General features: G+C 48.1%; 1 protein-coding gene across 3 annotated transcripts in view; it reads left to right on the top strand.

Moving 5' to 3' along the window:
* The first annotated feature begins 2,876 nt into the window (after positions 1-2,876).
* SEPTIN5 (septin 5) overlaps positions 2,877-20,569 on the top strand; it is a 42,933-nt gene continuing 25,240 nt past the window's right edge. For all 3 annotated transcript variants that reach the window (XM_065646560.1, XM_065646559.1, XM_065646558.1), the window contains exon 1: positions 2,877-2,970. The gene's annotated coding sequence lies outside the window, so the exon portion shown is untranslated. The remainder of the gene's footprint in view (positions 2,971-20,569) is intronic.

Here is a 20,569-nt window from a genome sequence, read left to right as displayed (position 1 = left end):
TGTTGAATTTTGGGGTAGTTTTTGTTGGGGTTTGGATTTTGGCTATTTTAAGCTATTCTATGAAATGTTGTAATGGCATCGTGCACAGCGCATATTCAAAGGGATTTTGATATTTACCGTCAGGAAGGAAGGTGTTTTCTAGAATTCGTCTCAATACAAACTGCTTTGATTTTGATTTCATATCAAAACAACTTTAAAAGTGGAAGTTAGGTAGCAAGACTTTGCATGCACTTATTTTGTTGTTTTGCAGAGTTCATTAGGTGCCTACTGACGTCTTTTTGGTGTGTAAATACCTTTGAAAACCTGATTGCATACCTTAGTTTATAAATTCATGAATGTTGATGTTTCCTTTATGTTATTACCAAGTGCATAGCTCTCTTCTGCATGCTTTTGTAGTCTTGCATGTACTGTATATGCATAAGCATAAATTATTTTGCAAATATGGGATTGAGACACTTTGTCTTCTGTATTAAATTAGGGTGTCTTTCATGTAATGATTACCCCTAATTTTGCTGTGTAGCAATGAGTGTAGGATTAACAAACAATGTGCATCACAGGGGTGCATATTTGGCTCGTGTTTGGAGTTGATGTGCATAAAATGGACATTGTTATCTCAGTGGCTGCTATAATGAAGTTGAAAGAAGAAATGGAGTGAGAGATTTGTGTTCATACAAAGTATCTTCAGGTTTTATGAAGGTTTTAATTGTAAGGATGTCTGTCAGGAGGGCCAAGGTGAGAGATTTAACCGTAAACTTTTTCTCATGGATTGTGTGCCATTGCGTGTACCTTCCTTGTTGTGTTTCTTCCAGAATTTTCTGTCATATTTTGTAACCTTCAGAAAATGATGTGCTGTCCTTTTGTGCTTGTGAAAGTCAGGACAGCCACACCCCTCCTGAGAAACCAGGACTTTGGTTACATACATCAGTACATGCTGGATTAGCTCTCTGAACAAAGGTAACATGAAAGGTTCATCTTTCAAAGCAACCTAGGACAATGGGGAAGCAGGCTTTCAAAAGCATCTAGTTTTTAGTTTTATTAAAATCAGAGCTTTTTTCCCTTCCCTCTCTTCAAAGCAGGGCACCTGAAGTCACTGTCATAATTCTTGTGTATGAAGCCTCAGTGAGCAGATTTTTACTAGCAGATACTGATTATTGATTGATAGTCTCTGCCTTCTTTGGGCTTGTGGATTCCAGCTGGAGCACTTTGGCTCAAAACCTGAGATCTATTTTAATAATTGTCCAAAGAAGGGCTTGCAGTACTGCTGATACTGTATGTGAGTGCTTTCCTTTCAACATATGCTTCATTTTTATGCCTTCTACCACTTCTTTGTTGTTTTATGTTATTATAATCTTCCGTTACGTTTGAACTCGGTTTTCTTAAAATACTTGACAGCTTAATGGGGGAACATATAGTTGTTAAGCCAAGTCTTTGCTACTGTGAAGACCTCTGGATAGAGGAGCCTGGCTGGGGTTTAATTTCTGATGTTGCATTTCCATGCCCATCATTCAGCAGTACTGAGGCCATGGAAGGCAAGTCCCTTTCTCTGGATTCCATCCTGGCCCTCTTGAGGCTCACACTTCTTGCACTGGGCCGAAGCGCCCACATGTAACTATTTTAATGACAGTTCCACAGCATCAGGAGCAGGTGACTGCAGTCCTGTTGGTCTTCATGAGATTTAAAACACTGTGGCAGGTGGTAAAACAGCTCATGAAAGGTTGATTTGCTTGTTGGTGCCTTTAATTGTGGTGTAGTCTGTAATGGCCTGTGGTGCTCTAGCATTTGAAAACAAGCAAATATGCTGACAATTACCTGATTTATATTTTTTCTGATGCTTTGAATCAATGGCTGAAAGTGAACTCAGGATGAGTTAATGGGTTTTTAAAACACGTGTGTCTGGGATTGCCAACCTGTGGTCTTGGAAGTGTCTCCTTATTTTAGTATGAGGCATGTTTTGAATGAGATGGTGGAAGAAATGGCAAGATGAGTGCTGCGGTGACTACAATAATTTGAAAAATTAGTACTGTGGCATCAGTGTCAGTTTTGTTCCAAGGCAGGGGGTTGTCCTGCCGTTTGTGCACCTGTCACCATGCCAAGCTTATTCTGTCCTGTATTCAGGAGAGTTACAAGTCTTGATAATTTACCTGTCCTTGAAATGTAGGAGACATAACCCCTCCCTGCAGCTGTGGAAGGAGCTGGGTGTCCGGACACTTCACATGCCCCTCTGCTTGCTCCTTTACTGTTGAGCCGAGCTTCATATAAGCTGTGCTTAAATCATGTGCTATACTGCTTTTGGAGTGTTTAGAATTCATTTGAGTTCTCTGCTGCCTTTCCTTACAAAGTTATACTGACAGCTTTTACCTAAAATAACTTTCTGTATCACCTCTTTAAAATGCTTTAATGGAAATGGAGCACACATGCCTTCTTTGCACAGTACAGTTGCAGTATGATTCAGGGCTTCCCACTGAATTTTGACATGCTAAATCTGGAAACACATTTCCTATTTATTCCATTTGTGTTTGGTTTTTTTTTTTTTTTTAATGGTGTATTCCTTCTTCTGGGTGTTGTGTTTCTATCCGAGAGCAGGGAGTGCTTCCTATTGCAGCGTTTTCAGGTAGGCGGACACAGCCGCGATTCGGGGGCGTTCGGGGAGCCGCTGTGTGCGTCCCCCGGGCCCTGGCCGTGTTCTCCGGGCGGTGCAGCGGGGCCGCTCCGGCCGCCGGGCGCTGCGGTCGCGGGGGGTCGGCGCTGCCGCCCCCGGCCCGGCTGGCGCCCGGCGGGGAGGGCGGGGCCGGGGCGGGGCGGGCTCCCGGGATTGGCGGCGCCGGGCGGCCCCCGCCGCACACACACACACACACACACACACACGCTCACACACTCGCACACGGCGCCGTCGTCGCTCCCGGGAGGGCCGGGCCGCCGCCGGCACCATGAGCACCGGCATGCGGTACAAGAGCAAGCTGGTCAATCCAGGTGAGGCTGCGGGGACGCGCGGCCGCTCCGCCCCGCGGCCCGGCGCACCGCTCACCCCTCACTCTCTCTTCTTTTCTCTCCTCGCTGCCGGCTCCTGCCGCGGGCATCCCGCCCTCGCCGATCGGCCCAGCAGACGAGAAGCAGGTAGGTGGGTCTGCGGCCGCTGCAGTCCCGGCCCTGCTGGCTCTGTGCTCTCCCGTGGTGCTGCGGCAGTGGGGGGTGTCCTGCTACCTGGGCACGGCGGCGTTTCAGCCTGGGGATTGGCGTGCTGGCCCCTTTTTAGCTGGATCCACCCGGGAAATAGGCATTTTGCCTGCTTCATGTCCATGGGGTTTGGGTTGGGTTTCTCCTTTTTTCGGTGCCTTTGGGTGTGTCGAGTAGGTTCGGGTGGACACAGGCAGCGCTGGGGCTGGCAAAGGCATTTCAGTATGAGGAGCACGTCTCCCATCGCTCGCTCTTCCCTCCGCAGCACAGATGCGCAGGCACAGCCCTGGTCCCTGGGTGCTGTGGCAGGTCAGCACCTCGCCGGCCGCCAGCATTTGGGCGTTGGGGAACGTCTGTTTTGCTTTGCAAAGCAAATAGCTGTTTGGAGATATGCCTTTCAGTCGTGGAAGGTGGGGGGGGGGTGATGCAATCGGATGACATCGACAGGCTTTTTTGTTCGCTTTTGGTATTTAGAGGGATTTAGGGTGTTTGACAAGAAGAGGAATCCTCCCCTGCTGAGCTTGAATGTCTAGGTAAGAGCTTATCAGCAGGATTTCATGTGTTCCTTAGCACCCATCATGATGATGTAGGCGATGTCTGCTGTATATGGAGGAGCTTTTCTGTCTCACAAAGGTGGGGATGAGGCGGTGGTTAACACAGCAGGGCAGTACAATGGGTCTCTGCAGCGGGAGGCAGTGCACCCATTCACAACCTGGCTTGCTCTTGCCTTTAGGTCCAGTCTGTCTCTGGGGCTGTAATTCCTTATGCAGCAAACACCTTACTAGCGCAGACAGTGGTACTGCACAGCTGTTCTGGACCACAGACAAGCAAACTAGTTTTGTAGCAGCTTGGGCATTCACCTGGCCAGTGCAGGAGATGGTGTTTCCTTATATAATGCAGACTTGGGCACTGTGAAAAGACACCTGTGCATTTTTTTAGCTGCTGATTGCAGAGATGAAAGGAACAAAGTAAATCCAGGAGTAATAAGATAATGAGGTCGTCAGGCACATTTTTCCTAAGCTACTTGGGGTTTTGCTAGCATTTCGTAGTTATTTGTGAGTATTGCTGTTAATTTTTGTTTTATTTCTGAAGGGAAACAATCCAGAACATGTTCTGAAACTGTAGAAAACTCAGTGTTAGCTGTGAACTGGAGAGGAGTTTTGTGACACCCCAAAAACATGCTGTTCTTTAGTTAATTTGTCTTTAAATAAAGAGGGAAGCATGTTATGTATAAGGCTTGTTTCTGCTCATTCCCCAAGGGAAGAAGCTAGGTGGAGATCAGAGTAGTCTGTTGTAGATATTACCATAATTCCCAAAGGCCCTTGTCACACCTCATAGGCAAAAGTGGGCTGGAGTCTGTGCCCCAAAGAGCTCGTGTCAGCAGGAGAGCGTAGTGTTCTGCTGGGGCGAAGGAGGGACTTTATCAGTGTGTGTATCCATGGATCTTATGCTGAGAGTGTAGAGCGGGTCTTGCATGACAGAGCACGGTTCATTATGAATTTGTGCCAGCCATGTTACTTGTGGATGGTAGAGGGAAACCAAGCTGTGAATACAAAGCAATCTGTTAAAATGAAAGTGAATATACAAAAACACAAATGGTCTTTCTTTAGCATCCTTTGAGATCAGGGATTTTCCTCTTTTGCTTGTTCCAATTCACCCTCATCAGGCAGCAGGTAACAATTTAAAAGGTTTACTAAAGCTTTAATTCTTGCTTGAATAAATTTTTCAAAATTTATCATAAACGCTATGTTTTATGAATAGTTGAGAAGTGAAGTGAGCTTCTAAGAGGGTATTACAATAGATTGCATGTAAGTAGGGTAGCTTTCTGTAAAATCTTGATAATATTGATGGCTTGTGGAGACCAAAAACTGTAACAATGCAGTGTCAAAGAATGTGCCTTCATCTCCCCTCATAGTATAGTGAGGGCTGATGCACTGTCTGGGTCCAGGAGACTCTGATTTGCAGGTTGGACTCCTAATTGCTACGATTTGTGGAGAAAAAAAATAACGGTAGATTCTCCACCTCTCTGATTTCCAAGGAATGACCGCCTACTTGGTGTATTTGGTGTGGAACTCCTGTCCCTTTGAAGTCAGTGGAGGTTTGATACTGGTGTCTGTGTGCAGAGCATCCAGCTTTCCAAGGAGAAGGGCTGTGGTTTAAGACCCCGGACTGGGGGAACCAGTTTTTGGTTTGATGCTCTGCAGCAGGTCACCTGGTGAGACCAAGCTCCTTAGTGTCATTATACCTCAGTTCAGCACCTCCCAAAGAGGGACGATTTTTCTCCTGGCAATGTATATAGTACTGGAGTGCTAAGAGGGATTCTCGTGGTGAAGCTCAGTAGGCGAAAGAAGCAATGACTAATGTCCCATGCGCAGAAGAGTATGTCCTGTGTAAGGGAAACAGCAATTTGTCAAAAGAGTATTGACTTGAGAACCAAACGGGGCAAGTGTGGCAGATGGACGCTCTGCCAAAGCCCGAGGTGTTGCTGTGGGAGAAGTACAGGTGAAACCTCCCAAATACCTGGTTAAACTGGAGTCTCCTGGCACACTCCCGCAGAACATGCCTCCTAGCTCCTGTTGTTGGCATGTGTTTGTTTGGGGTGTTACCTTGCCGTGTCTCTGAAGCTGGCTCCTGCTCACTCAGGCCCGTGTCTCTAATGTTCTTTGAAGTCATCGTTTCTTTTTAAATTGGGAGGATGGGAACCTCTCCATCCCAAGTTGCTCTCTCCCCACCCCATCAACTTGCAAAGCTGTTTGGGTGTGGGAGCAGAGACTACCTGGTGGATCCAGTTCTTTCAGTGGGTTTGAAATTACAGGGCTGTGCCTTTTGCATTAAGCTTGGCCCTTTTTTCTGCATAAGCACGTTTTGAGGTGGTCTGCTTGTCAGTAAAAATATAAATGGTGGGGTACTGTGTGTAGAGAAGATGCTGTGCAAAAGGTAGTTTGGCTGGGGGAATGGTTTCAGCATGATTGTAGGTATTGAGAAGTCTTCAATTCATTGCGTTTGTGTCTTGGTTTTTGAGAATCTGGGGTTTATATCTTAAAAACTTAATTGAAACTCCTTTGTTTCCTTCTTAGGAAAAAAGGAAAGAAGTAGAGATTTCCTGGAACAGTAGATATTACAAGAGCAGAGATGTCTTCCACCCTGTGCATATGGAGTTAAGCCCAGATGGACTTAAGACTTAACCCACTGAAAAGGCTGTGCTATGCATGGTGCAGAGGTACATGAGGTATTTCTAGATGCTGCCCTTGACACACTGATGATGACTCCAGTGCTGGCAGCTGCTGATGACAAAGAGCAGATTAAGAGGAGGAAGGAGTGGGGATTCCTGTGTCTTGAGCTGGTTGAGGATGACCTTAGTGTGACCCACAATTTCTGTGTAGATACCTATGTGGTGAAAATTGATTGTTTTGTGAAATACGTGATGTAAAGTATAAACAGGTTCCCTTGCAAATTGTACAACAAAGATCAGGTCTTTACAGAATCCCCTCAAAGTGTGCTGGAGCAGCTTGAAGGATTCATACCTGCATTAAATGTTTATAGTGTTGCCTTATTTCATCTATTTTCCTTAGATTAACACTTCTTGTAATGTTGTAACTAGGGGAAAGTTTTTTCTTGTGCCTATGCTTGTGCAGAAAAGCATGGAACCTGGAAGGCAAACAGAGTACCACTCAATTTTTTTATTTTCTTGGAGTTAAAACCAATTATTTTATAGTCCTGATTCTTTGAGTCACTGGGAGTGGCAGTATGGATCTGTGTTCCTGTGCTGTCTGTTGTGCTCTGTATCAATTCAGACAGGGTGGTTGTGGTGTGGTTTTTTTTTTTACTAGGAGAAAGCAAAATTATATTTGCAGCTGGCAAGTGGGATATTTCACCACAGCTGGATAGTCTCTCACTGTGTCATAGATCACCCTGGGTGAGGCTGTTTCTCTTTGACTCCCCACGTTAATGTTTCTTCCAACCTCTGTGTTTTCCAACCCTGGTCTTGCATCCTGCCTACCAAGATGCGTCTGCCAGAAAGGGAGTAGCGAAATTAGTCACAGAATCTGGAGGTAAATACTGGAAACACTCTTGAAGCAGCACATCTCTGCTTGTTTTTCTGATGTCCCAGTGTATCTTGGCCAGACGTATCATAGGAGTGGAAGCTTTTACTTCTCTGTAAAAAGCTTTCTGTAGTTCATTCATTTTTTTTGGCCAATTTCAAAAGACCACCCTGGTCCCTTGCCCTCTAAGCTGGGCAGGGGCTCAGTGCTCAGAACAGTGCCAGGAGCTGGGTGGAACTGCAGCAGGTCGAGAGGTTCAGCCCTGCCTGTCCTTGTGCTCTCATCTGTCCAAACAGTCCTGCGGCAGGAGGTCCCTGTGTCGCACAGATGGGCTGTTCTGGGCTGGGGAGGGAAGTCCATCCTGGGTACTTTGACTTTTTTTTTTTTAATTTTTTCCTCCCATCTTTGTCTGCTTGGCTTCTTGGAAAAGGGCTGTAAAAGGAGGTCAGCACATGGGCTGCATGGTGAAACAGAACTGCTAGAGAGCTGGGCACTGAATCTGCCGCCTGCTGCTGCTGATGTCTCTCTTCAATTATTTATGCTCCAAATGGATAAAATGGTCATTAGCGCAGGGCAGGGGAAGAGGTTGAGCCCTCTCAGTGCGAGTAGCAATCTGCAGTTTATGAAAAGGAGAAGTGTATCCTGCATGGGGATTTTTGTCACTTGAATTTCTGCGAACTGCTCAGCTACTCGTGTATGAGTCCAAAATTCTGTTGCTCTCATGTGAATTGCGCAGGACTGTTGCGGGCATGTTAGCCAAATGTGTAAGAGCGACAGATGTTGTGGCCTGATCCTTGCTGATGCTGAGGAAGTAGGAGCAACCTTCATTTAACCCTAAGAGATGCTTGTGACACTTGCTCAGCTGCTGGGACATTACAAAAGACAGCTCACAGCTGCAGAGGTGAAAATGTTGCTGCCATCTGAATGAAGGACAAACCCTGTCCCTGGATGCTTTTAGTCTGCAAAGTCAAGGAGTTTCTCACAACTGCTTAATAATCTCAAAAATGATACTGGCTTCACAGTGATGCCATTCTTCATTTGATTGTTCTAGCAATAAATGCTATGGCAGTTCCTTGCAAAAGCTGAGGAAAGGCAAGTCTAGAGGGAGAAACAGCTGGTGGAGTTCAGTGTCTTCTGGACCCCTTATTGTTCACCCTCAGTTCCAGTCTTGGTTGCTGTTCATTAAATACCCAATAAAATGGACATCCAGGGGAAATTCCACCTTCAGCCAGCTGGTTGCTTCCCGTGCCAGGCCAGGTCGAGTCCCTGCTGTGTCTTCAGAGCTTTGCTAAATGAATTTTAAATGTTGAGTCCGAGGACTTTCCCTGGCAGTTCTGGGACACCCCACTGCTCGCAGCGGCGGCTCCTCTGTCCACGCTGCAGCTGCTGCTCACGTGTGCTGAAAGCAAGCCTGGAGAGCTCTGCTCCGTCTTTAATACTTCAAGCATTTCTTGCTGAGATACCTCTTGGCCAAGTCAAGAGGGTTCCTCTCTCATTTTTCCTTCTCCAGTTCAAATGGCTTCTGTGTTACTTTTTTTCCTGGGTAGCAGAGCACAAACTGGAGGGCACCTTCTTTGCTTACCTGCACAGCTTTCTTGCCTGACCAACACTAAGCCTTTGTCCCTTTCTTGCTCAAGGCAAAGATTTCCCAGAGGCAGTGAAACCACACAGAATAATCCTCTAATACTCATGAAAGAAACATATGGCATCTCTAATAAATTGTGCGACTTCAGATTTTGTGAAGCCTATGCAAGTTGGTTCATAGCATGCTGGAATAATTCCCATATGGGCTGGATTTTTGTCTGTGTGTGCGCGTGTGTATGTCTATAGTGTGGTTAGCCTTGAAGCACAGGAAAAAAATGTTTGTCTGCTGTTACACATTCCTGTTCTCCCAGAGAACTGTCCCTGGAGCTGTGAAGAGGTTTGCAGTCGTCTTGTTCCCACAAGGGTGTTCAGGAGCTGGATTTGTGTGTGGTGCATCAGAAAAGCTGGAATCAGATCCTGGAACACGTGTTTCTCATCCAGTGTGTGCGCTGTTGTTCATCCACCACTTGGTATCCCAGAAACGCTGATTCAAATGAGTAGAGGAAGGTGGCACTGAGCATGGAAAGAGGAAGCATTTGTATGTGCAATGCTACAGGGGCTGGGCTGCAGAGAGTGGAAGAAATCTGTTGCTCCCAACTCAAGTAAGAGCCCTGTCTGTTTTGAGGGCTGAATGCGTTAATGTTCTTAATTCCTTCTCTATTGTCAGCTTATTTCCAGTGTATTAGTTGAAATCTATTATGGCCTGTTAACATTCAGCTCTGGACTGCTGTGCTGTCCCATGGTCTGTCACTCCCAGGCTTTACCCATGGGGCTGGTACCCCCAGCAGTGTCACGGCAGCCACGTGCTGGAAGTGGCTTGGAGAAGAACGTGCGGGAAGGCTGCGGGGACTGGCTTGCTGCTGAGCAAAACTTGGCCAAGTGTTGGCCAAGAGCTGAAGAGGAAGTGAAACCCTGCACAGGCATCTGCAAGGGTGTAATGCCAAGAGGGCGAGGAGAGTTTAGTTTCTGGCTTTAGTACAACTGTCCACTCCCGAAGTCCAAAAAAAAAGAAAAGAAAAAAAGAAAAGAAAAAAAAAAGAGAAGTTGAGGCTGCAGTTCAGCTCTCGAAGAGGGCTGTAGCAGTGCTGTGCAGGAGATGCTCGAGATGGCATAAACCTCTCTGGATGCAGCTGCACAGCCTTCAGATCGCAGCAGCCCTGTGCCGTGCCATGGCAGGGAGGGCTAAGGGAGGCTCAGGGCTGACACTGAGAAGTGCAGCATGCTGGAGCATCTCGGGCTGTGCTTCACACCAGCTTGGGACTCTGGGGTGGCAGCCAGTGTAGCAGTAAGTCAGTCAGAGGTGGGAAGCCCTCAGTAGAAGTTAACTCCAGTTCTTCGCTCACCTCTTCAGTTTGGCCTGATTTTCTGCACGGTGGCAGTAGCTGACAGCGGTACTGGCCGGTGCCAGGACCCAAGCGTTCACCCTGATGTTGGCTGATGGGGAGAGAGGGGCCGCGCCGTGGCTGCCCTGTCCCCGTGTGCCACTGCAGCGGCCGTGCTGTGTGACTGCTCGGAGCCAAGGAGCAGCAGAGCTGAGGTCTTTACTTGCCAGCTTTGTTCAGCTCAGCTCTTTGCTCTTCCTGGGAACGCTGGGAGTGCCCCGTTTGTTTTGAAGCGCGTTATCAAGCGTGTGCAGGGTGTGTGTATGTGGAGCTGGGATGGCCTGTCTCTGCTGGACCCCGCCTGGGGCAGCTGGTGCCGTTCTCCCAGAGTGACTCCTGGCAGGGAAAACCAGGAGCTGGGAGCGCAGGCTGAGCAAATAAACTGCGGGATCATGAGTGCTAGCTCCTGGAGACTGGCCATGGGGACCAAGCCTGTCCTACTGGCCTCTGGACATTCTCAGTGCAGAAGCAAGGGAAGGGAAAAAAAATCCACTCAGCTTGTGGGAAAAGAGGCTCCAAGGGCTTAACGTCTTCCTTCTGCTTTCTGTGAGGCAAAGCCCGTGGCGGTACAGATGTGGTCTGGGCTCCAGTGACGATGTTTCATTTTTCCTTGCAGACCCCTGGTGCTTGGAGCTGTGTGAACGCACATGAGAGCACAGGCCAGGCCTTTTACTGCTTTACTTTGTATTGCAATTATCTTTAAGATGACTTCCCAGGCAAGTCACTTTGCTTTCAGCCTTTTGTAATGTCTCCTGGCTATTTCCTTAGTGTGGGAACTATTCTAATCCTGCCTGCTGCACTGAGCTCATTCTTGCTGTGATACATACACACGTTAAATCTCTTTAGATCCTGCAGTCTTACATCCACTTTTATTTTCAAATAAATTACATGCTACATTAATTATATATTCAGGTGAAGTATGAGTCACAAAGGCATCTGCTGTCTGCCAGCCCTACATACATGGTCACCTTGGCTGGGCTTTCTTTTTATTTTAAAGCTCTCCTGAGTCTCTGCCTTGGGTATTAAGTGATGTGAAGTCCTGGAAACGTTAATTAGCAGTATTGGAAATGCCCAGCTGGACCAATAGTAATTACCCTCTGCCCAAGGTCTGCTGTAAAAAATGTCAGGGCTGTTTATGACTCTTAGGATTCTACAAATTCTCAGAGGATCCTGCTGCTCAGAGGAGCTGGTGCCAGCTGGGATCAGACAGCAATGGAAGAAGCATCACAGCCTTGAGGAGCTGGTGTGTGTTTACCCTGTTTTGGAGGCAGTGGGCTGAATCAAGGCAGTGGGGGTTAAACTGCAAGCGATGCAGCTGGCCTGCAGCAAAGCCCTGCTGCTGTGATTGCACAGTGCTGAGATGAGCAAGAGTGTGTCATCGCGACAGCAAGAGATGCTGTCTGAGATGATCTCGCGTCTCCCAGCAGCTGTACTTACAGTCTTGACTCTACGTAGATGATTTCTGCGACACAGCCGGAGCAGTGCTCTGGGTCCCTGAGCTGGAGCACACAGAAGTGAAACCGCTCATGTCTCGCTCCTGAGATTAATACCTTTGCTGCTCCTCTGCCTACTTTAAAGAGCTCTCCTTCCCTTAGAAGGAGCCCTTGGCAGAGCATGTATTTTTGAAGCAAGTGGATATCAGACAGGACAGTTATTTAACAGGACTTGGTGCTTTTTCCAGGCAGTTAATCCAGGCACATGCTTGGGAAGGACTCCAGGTCCACTGAGCACCCAAATGCTCTGGATCTCTTCTAGTCTGCTGGCAGCCCTGGGGCTGACACTTCAGAAGCTCAGACTAGGCCCACAGAGGTGAGCAAGCTAGAAACGTGTTTTCTGTGTATGCTCCAGTACTGTCACGTTGATCTGTTTGGGATGCTCCTACCATCACTGTGCAGCAGGAGCGTGTCCTCTTTTCACTCAGATAAGCCTCATCTGTCCTGCCCCACCACACTCAGCTCGCACCAGGTTCACGGCGTTTGACTTCACAGCAATTTAAATAAACCAGAAGTGACTGGATGGAGCCCAGCGTTCCTTTTCCTCAGTGCCTGCTCTGTTCAGCCTGCTGGTCCTTGAACAGAAAGGCCGCATGCCATCTCGTAGCTGTGTGATGGCATTATTTTCAGCAGCCCTCATTGATGTCAGTGAAAGCCTTTCTGTTTGAGGTGGTAGGGCTGGTCCTCGGCAGCTGCTCGGAGGCTCTGGCCAGTGCCAGGCATTTTGCTGCCTTGTTTGAATGGCCAGTGTCATCTGAACATCTCCCTGCTCCTCCCATGGTCACACTGTCATGGGCAGGTGTCAGTCAATAGTAGAATTGTTCTCTTGGTAAACAAGTGATGGTGTTATTGGAGCTGCCCTTCATGTAGCAGCAGTGTAGTATGTGCATGGGGTTGCTAACGAGGGATATCTTGGGGCTTGTTAGTCTGAAAGCTTAATGAACCATCTTTTGTTTCTTTGCGAAGTGTGTGGATGCTCCTTCACGTGTGCTGTTCCTCTGCTGTATCTTGCACTCAGGTATGTTTGGTACTGACGTGTGTCCCTGCGAGGTAGAGCTCACAGCACGGATGTGGGCGATTTGGAAGGCTCAGATCTCATCTGTGATGACATAAATGACAATGGATGTCCAGGAAATGTCTGGGTGAGACCTCTGCTCTTGCTTCTTCAGACACCGTATGCCCGAGGGCTGAGCTATAATAATTTGTGGCTCCAGTGAATCTGTGTGTATTGGGCACCCAGAGCCTGTGCTCTAGGGGATTAAGGCTTTCCATTTATGACAAATAACTATTTTTCTTTCTTATTTTTCAAAAAATAAAATAATTAGAGCATCCACTCACCTTTTGGCTAGCACCCTGCAGTACTACGCCAGCATGTGTTTTCTCTGGTGGAGGAGAGCATGTCTTGCTTTGTATTTGCAAGGCAATGGTTTCCAAATGAGCCTGAAAACTGATTTCCCCACCTTCGGCAAAATTATATCAGGAAAGAGTCACATCAAAATTTCTTATAGCTTGGACATGAATTTGGCCTGATGCTGTTGATTTGATAATGTAGAGTGGGAATAGTCCGTTCCAGAGGTGTGCAGGTGAGGGAGCATGTTCCCTTTGTGCACGTTAACACAGACTTCCTCTGTCCTTGCCCTGTTCCTTGCCACTGCAGGTTACAAATCCTCACATTACAATTCTTTCTTTTCCTCTCTTTTTCCCCTGAAGCTGGAGATAATGGAAAAAACCCTTGATTTTCTGTAGTCGGAGGGCATGTGAGGCAACTGTGAGCCAGGCGGACGGCTGCGTTGGGCGCAGAACCTCATCTCTGGGTTACGCTGCTTTTGTTTGGGTTGGCAACTTGGAGTAGGGCTGCCGAGTCTGGACGGAACGGTGTGACATCTAGCATGGCTGTGAAAGGATGGCACGTTTCTGACAGACCTGCGAGGTGCAGCGAGGGGAAATCCCGCAGCAAAACGTGACTAAAGAATAAATCCCGGAAAATAAGTCTCAAGAGATCGCTGTTTGACCTGGCGAGCTGAAGAAAATTCCTCCTTGTTCTACATGTGACATTGGTTCTGGGATTTGCTTGCAGATGGTTACCCTTGAATTCTTAAAAAATATAAAGGTTTGGCTTCATGCTGTGCTGCAGGTGTCAAGAGCAATTTGTGGGTATCTAACCTGATTTTGCACCCCATTCTCGTTAAAGGGCTGTGAATGACAAGTTACTCCGGGCCTGCTGTGGCTGTCGCTTGTGCTGACGTTGCACGGGGGTGCTGGCTCTGCGCTAACCTACTGACGGAGCTGAGCGTTCCTTGTCCTGCCCCACTCTCTTTTCTTACCTACGTGGCTGTTTCCATTTCCTATGGGTTGCCTCGTGGGGAAGCACAATCCAGCAAATGCAATTTTTCCACTCCATTGCTTCAGAGTTCTTTCTAACATTGGGTATTGCTGTGCCTTGTGTGTCCAACAACCAGAGTGTTTACAGTCAAATGACTTTCTGTCTTGTCTAATATCTTCTTTAGTCCAGTTTCCTTTCTCTGACTTCCAGAAATCCATTATAATCATTTCAAAGGTGACATTTTCATGCACTCTGCTCATCCAGCACCTGCTGTGTTAGCATTTCCCATCTTATATCTTGTGCACTTTACCATTTTTATTATTTTCAGGTGGAGCCCAGAAAGAAATCAATTGAATCAGCAAAACCACTAAAAATCCACAAGAGGGAGGAATTTACAATTATCTGTTCCTTCAGATCAGAACTGTATTAATGAGTTGCTGTTAACAGTTTTGCTAGAGGGCAAGTAGGGATTGTATTGATGACTCTGGGATAAACTTTATAGGGGAAATCAAGACTAAAATAGCAGCAAGACCAGTGTCACAGCAAAGTTATCTGCAGAGAACAGATGTTATCAAGAACCCAGTTTGTTCTGTGCAATTGGGCTGTGTCCCTGATGCAGTGACATTAGTTTTTCAGCTTGGGGCACTAACGTCTCGTGACTGCTTCCTCACTCAGTTTTTGAGGGGAGAGAAATTGTTACTTTAAGGTGCAAAGGATTTGAGGAGCAGTGGAGCAATACGATTCCAAATGTGTGGCCTTCATGACCCTCTGTGAGATTTAGGGCTTCGTTCTCTTGTCTCCTGCAATCCAGTCGGATGCTAAGGTTTGTTCCTAAGGCTGTGATTTTTGATGAGAGTGGAAACGCTTCTTTCAAATTGGGTAGGAAATGCCATCCCAGCTCTGTCCTGGTCAAACAGGGTTGCCTGGTCTGGCCACAGTATCTTATACTAATTGTCACTGGTGAAATTTGCCAAATGGCAGAGCTGGGTTGTAAAACCCCCTATATCTTCTTTGGAAGATCATAACAGCTGCTCTGATGTTCTCGTTCCTAGTGCGAAACTCAATGGGGCCTCGTGGCAGAATGGTGGGGTTACTGGCTGTCTGCATGGTGGTGGTATCTGTGGAATCTTCTCCTGGCCCTGCAGTTTTGCATTGTGCCAGCCCAGAACCGTGGGCTGTCCCTGCCCCAAATTAGACGATCCCGCTTGCAGTGCCCCTGAGGTTGTCGGCATCTTCTGGATTAACCCAGGAGCTGACATGTTCCTCTGGTCTGGGTTGGTGGTGTGGGGATGAAAGACAATAGGATGAAACATCAGCTTTTCCACAGGGCCACTGTACAATATAGTTATTTTTAAAGGCAAGTTTTTTAGGCAGTTTGCAATAATACAAACCAAGGACCAGCTTGTTTTAAATACAGACGAAAAGTGCCCAAGTCCTTTGAAACTGAGAGGAGCTGGGTACCTCCTGTATTTTCACACATTTGGCTCTGGTGAGCAGCTTTGCCACTGTTCTCCCCTCACCATCACGCTCTCTGATTTCAGTTGCTCTGCAGCAAGAGCTTTTGCACTGCCTCATGCGCAGGCTGCTGCAGAGGAATTTACACACCTGGTGTTAGGGTTAGAGTTGCCTTTCATGTTCTGCGGTCCACGGATTAGGTCCAGGAAAGGGGTTGGTGAAGGAAAATAACTGGAAAAATACTGCAGGAGGTAGGCTTCAGGCTGCTCTGAATGGCCCTTTCATCTTTGTCTCAAAAAAATCAGTAAGAGCAGTAGCTCTGTGAAAATGGCTCTGAAAGAATCATGGCCACGCTCAGGAGTGATAGACCCATTTAAAATTTAGGTTTCTTTACTGGAACTGAAACTTTTACAATGCTGCTTCTTTTTAGGGACTTTGTTTGGCAAAGATGCTCCATTGTGGGTTAGTGTTCTTAACATATCATCCTACCTTGTTTCTTTTGAAAATTGTCCTCTATATCCTTCTCCAAAACTCTTCTTTACTTGCTATAGCAAGAACATCAGTATTGACTGGGCTCCCTGCAGTTTGAGAGTGGGTGCTTTCACCTTTAAAATCCATCTCTAAGGCTCTTGTGTAAGCAGTGAAATAGGATCTGCTCCCACAGGAACAGTTTATATAGTTAAATCTAAGTATTACTGGAAAAGGAAAATACAGCCTTCGTCATCTCTAATTCTGCCAGGGCATTGATGTCCTTACGTCTGTGGAATTCCTTTGCATAGAGGAAGGCTGGTTTGCCTGGGAAGAGTGGGTGTTTTTCTTGAATTAGGTTACTTTCTGTTGCTCTTAATATTCTGATGATTTCACGGCATCTCTTTAATATCCTCAGATCTTGCTGTCTACAATATTCAACAGTCCCTCAGTAGATCTTTCCAGCCTATAGCTTTGGAAAATATAGGGTGTGGTTTTGCATCTGTGAGTTCCTCAAGTACAGTACAGTCTGATTCTTATTAAGCTGCACTTAAGTGAAGCTTTTGCTTTCAGTCTGAATGGCTTTTACCTGTAAATTGAGCAATTTAAAAAGTAAAACCAAACAAAAACCCAGAAAAACAACAATATATAGGAAAACTCTGTAGGAGCATTAGTGCATGGCTGCTCTCACTTGCAGGATTATTCATGTGCAGTTGTTTGCAGACACAATGACTGTCCATTCCTGCACACAGGGAGCTGCTGAGTACTGGAAAAGCGTGGAGTTTATAGCCGGCAGGAGTCTCCTGCAAACAGTGGTGGTGGCATTTTCTTGGGAGAGAGAACATGGCTCAAAGCTCTCCAGGGTGTCTGGGTGCAGGGTGAAGAGCACAACCCTTTCTGAATGCCCTCCAGGCCAGGATCCTTGAGGGGCTGGCAGGCATTGCTGGCCCAGCCAGGGGTGTTTGTAGTGATGTTCTCCCAACTGCTGTTTTGGGGGTGGCAGAACTGAAGCCCACAACATAACACCTTTGCATTTCTGTCTGGAGGCCATGATTTTTACAGATATGCAAGAGCTACTTTGAAGAAGTGGCTTCACTCCTCTGAGAGTCACTCACACCACAACTGAAGCTTCCCAGAGGCGAGGCAGCCTCAGGAGTCCCCTTAGTCCAAATGTTCAACTTCAGACCTGCTCCTTCCTTGTAGTGGTGCTCCTCGGGGTGCTGGGGTGTGACACACACCCTGCTCAGCTCCAGCTGGGAGCTGGCAGGCGCTGCTCCTCATCTTCCCAACAAGGCAACCTGTCCGTTGGACATAGCGATGACCCAGTGGGGAAGCCAATGTTGATGCCTTCTGCTGGCATCTTACCAAGTTAGAGGTGTGAGGCCAGAACTGGCAGAAGGAAGCTGGGGGGAATGCAGCCAGGTGGGAACAGCCTGCTGCTTCCTCAGCTGAAATGTGTCTGTCCCACAGTGTATTTATTCCTAGTCCGTGCTGAAGAGGAGCCACTTGTACAACCCAGGTCTGTGCCTGGTGCCAGGATTTAAGAGAGGTTCCTTGCTCTAGTGCCCTCTACAAGGGCTGAAGCCCACCAGAAAGCAAGCCCTTGGTTTCATTGTGGTTTTGGCTGGTTGGTATCCAGGGCTGGTCCCTGGAAAGAGGCTGGGGAGCAAAGTTGTCTCTGGGAGAAGCAGTCATGCTGCACTTCTCCTGCTGTTCAGCCCCAGGGTTGTGTGATCCAGGGAAACTAGCACAGATTGGCTGTGCACATGGTCCTCGGTTCCAGGTTTTCATCTACTTCTAGGACTTCCTAGAAATGTGTGGCCTGTGATCCATAGCTGTGCACACAAGTGTTCTCTGCCCTTGCTTCTCTGCCCATCACATTTCCTATAGCTCCCATTACCCCACGGTACTGGGAAGGTGTCATGCCCAGGGTTGCTGTGGCACATGTGAGGCCAAGGCCATGGATATGGGCTGCAGTTGAACTGGGTGCAAACAGCATATGGGTCGCAGTAGCTGTATTTGCTGACAAAATGGCCCCATCCAATGGCTGCCATTGCAGTGAGACTGGGAATTCTGGAAGAGACCCATAAACCCTCAGTGCCTTCCTGCGTAGAGCAAAGTCTGGAGTGAGAGGAAAAAAACACGACTGTGTAGGAGGGAACTGTGACAGCGATGTGTCTTGGCCGTTACTGCTGGAGGCACTGTTGGATATTGTGGTCAGTTTAGTGCTTCCAAGAATGAGACACTGATTCATCTGTGGTCAATGTGTTTTAAAAATGATGCCACTAAACTTGTCTGGTTTCTCCTCGCCAAGTGTGGCCGTTGCAAGGCTCTTTTCCTTAGGATGGCCCTGTGCTGGTGACCTGAATTTCCATCCTCCTTGCTCATTCTGGTTCCTCAGGTGTTGGATTAAGTACCACCTGATCTGAGTAGGAGAATCCTGCTGCTACTATGGCCAATGTGGCCACCTGAACAGTGGACTGTGGGGCTGTGCTGGAGAGGCCACAGGGTTGTGGTGTTGGTGCTCAGTGCTGCGTGGATAGCATGAGTTGCCAGCACAAGCCATTTCCAACACCTTGTGCGTGGGGAGAAAGAGTTGGGCTGCTGCAGTGCAGTGGGTCAGTAGCTGGAGCTGGGCACGAGGCAGAGCAACACGGCTGAGCTGGTCTGACAGCACCAAGCTGTGATTTCTTCCCAGTGCTCTGCTTGGGATGGAGTGGAGGAGCTGGAGGTCGGGGCATAGTTCTGTACAGCTTGTGCCATACCCTGTTATTAACTCAAAGCAGTTCTTGTAGGGGAAGGAGGGAGGGCGGAGGGTTCAGATGGCAGCCAATGGGGAGGCAGAGATTAATGAAGTGTTGAGCTCTTAATGAGGAACATGCTATGTTGATTTAGGTTTCCCTCCCCACCCATCCCACTCTTTTCAGTCTGTGGCACAGTCTTGAGAGCAGCTTGAGAACGGAAGTGATTTCAGACTAGAGGTGACCTCATCCGTCTCCAGCTCCGAGGTGGAGCAGCATTTGGAGCCACAGCTACAGCTTACGCCGCTCGTCGAATGATGCGGGCGAGGGGCCGAGGCTCTGGAAAAGCCCTGTGCCTCCGAGTCAGCAGAGTGCTCTTGGCATGTATGGGGTGAGACGTCACCCTGAGGCCTCCCGTGAGGTCTTGGCATCTCACCCCAGTTACCAAGATTTAAGGCTGCTTGGTGATGTCTGAGCTGTTGTGCTGCTCTCTCCGATGGTTGTGACCTCTGCGGAGGGGGGTTAGGGGGTGGCATGTGGCCCCTTCTGTGCTGGTGGAGGGAACAGCCCTGTGGAGGAGCAGCACCTGTGCGTCTGCTTTAGGAGGGGGTGTACTGGGGTGCTGGGCTGTGGCATGGTGCTCCCCAACCCCATGGCTGAGGGGCAGTGCCCCACTGCTGGGTGGTACGGCTGTGCAAATGGGGTGGGATGTGGGATGTATGGGGGCTTTTTAATCTTTCTGTTCTTATCTTTCTACATGCTAGAGTGGGGGTTGGGGGGGAAGTAGGAAGGAGAAGAAGACGGAGCAGAATCCAAAAAACACAGCTGGACAAGAGGCCTTTCCGGAAATGACACGTATTGGAAATTTCCTAATGAAAAGTTTGGGCCTGTCCTGCCCATCGTGTGTTGGTGCAGGAAGGCGCTGAAGGCATGTGTGTGGATGGAAGAGTCTCTGCTGGTATTTTGTATCTGAGGGCCCTGTGGATCAGAAGAAAAGGGGATCAGAGCCCTCCTGGAGGCTTTGCTTTCTAGGAGTGGAGATGTCAGTGGGAGCACTGAGGATCTGGAGCGTGGGGTGGGAGCCAGCTGGGGTGTCAGCTCCAGGTCCTAGGAAGCGGTGGGGAGCTCAGGAGAGTGCAGGCAGAAGCTGATTGCAGAAACTACCAGAAAATTCTCCTTCCTGACATTGCAAGGGGCCCTTCTTCCTCCTGCCTTGATGTCTGCTGCTCTGAGATGGCCAAGATTTTCTCTTGCACAGTTGGAGCCTGGAGTCCTTGGACTCTTCCAGTGTCTAGCAAGCTCAGCTCCACCCTGGCTACTGGAGCTGGTCTACCAGGCACAGCTCTGGACTTCACTAAATGACCGTGTGCTCCAGTAAGCACATCTTCCAAGTGCCGTGTCACAAGCTGTGTGGGGGAGTCCAGACACTTCCCCTTGAGCCTCGTTGTCTTCTGGCTCGAGCTCAAGCTGAAACGATGCTGGGCTGTGGCAGGCTATGAGTGGGAAAATAAAACCAGTATTTTCTCATGTCCCTGCGGCTGTGGAGGAAACTCCCTGAAGCTGGGTTGGCAGTATTGGAGGGGGGATAAGTTCACAGGAGGAATTCGCTTTTCCCTTGGCCTCATCCCAGATGGTATCAAGACTCTTGCTTGAAGATAAATCTTCTGTTAAACAGGGAGAGTTTAACCATTCATGGCGTCTAGCAAGAGATGTCCCCCAGCCCTCTTGCCCCACTTCCCTGTTGCACTGGAAGCATGGACTGGAAACAGATCCCATCGTGACTGTGTCACAGTGAGGACAAGTGTTTACAGTCCCATTTTCCTCCTTCCTGCCTCAGAGTTGTCTCCATGCCTGTATGTGATGGAACAATCTGAAAGCAGGAATTTTGCACAAAAATGTCCCTTTT

This window comes from Caloenas nicobarica, chromosome 16 (assembly GCF_036013445.1).
Source record: "Caloenas nicobarica isolate bCalNic1 chromosome 16, bCalNic1.hap1, whole genome shotgun sequence".
Taxonomy (NCBI): Eukaryota; Metazoa; Chordata; class Aves; order Columbiformes; family Columbidae; genus Caloenas; species Caloenas nicobarica.
This window is presented reverse-complemented; position numbering and strand designations above follow the sequence as displayed.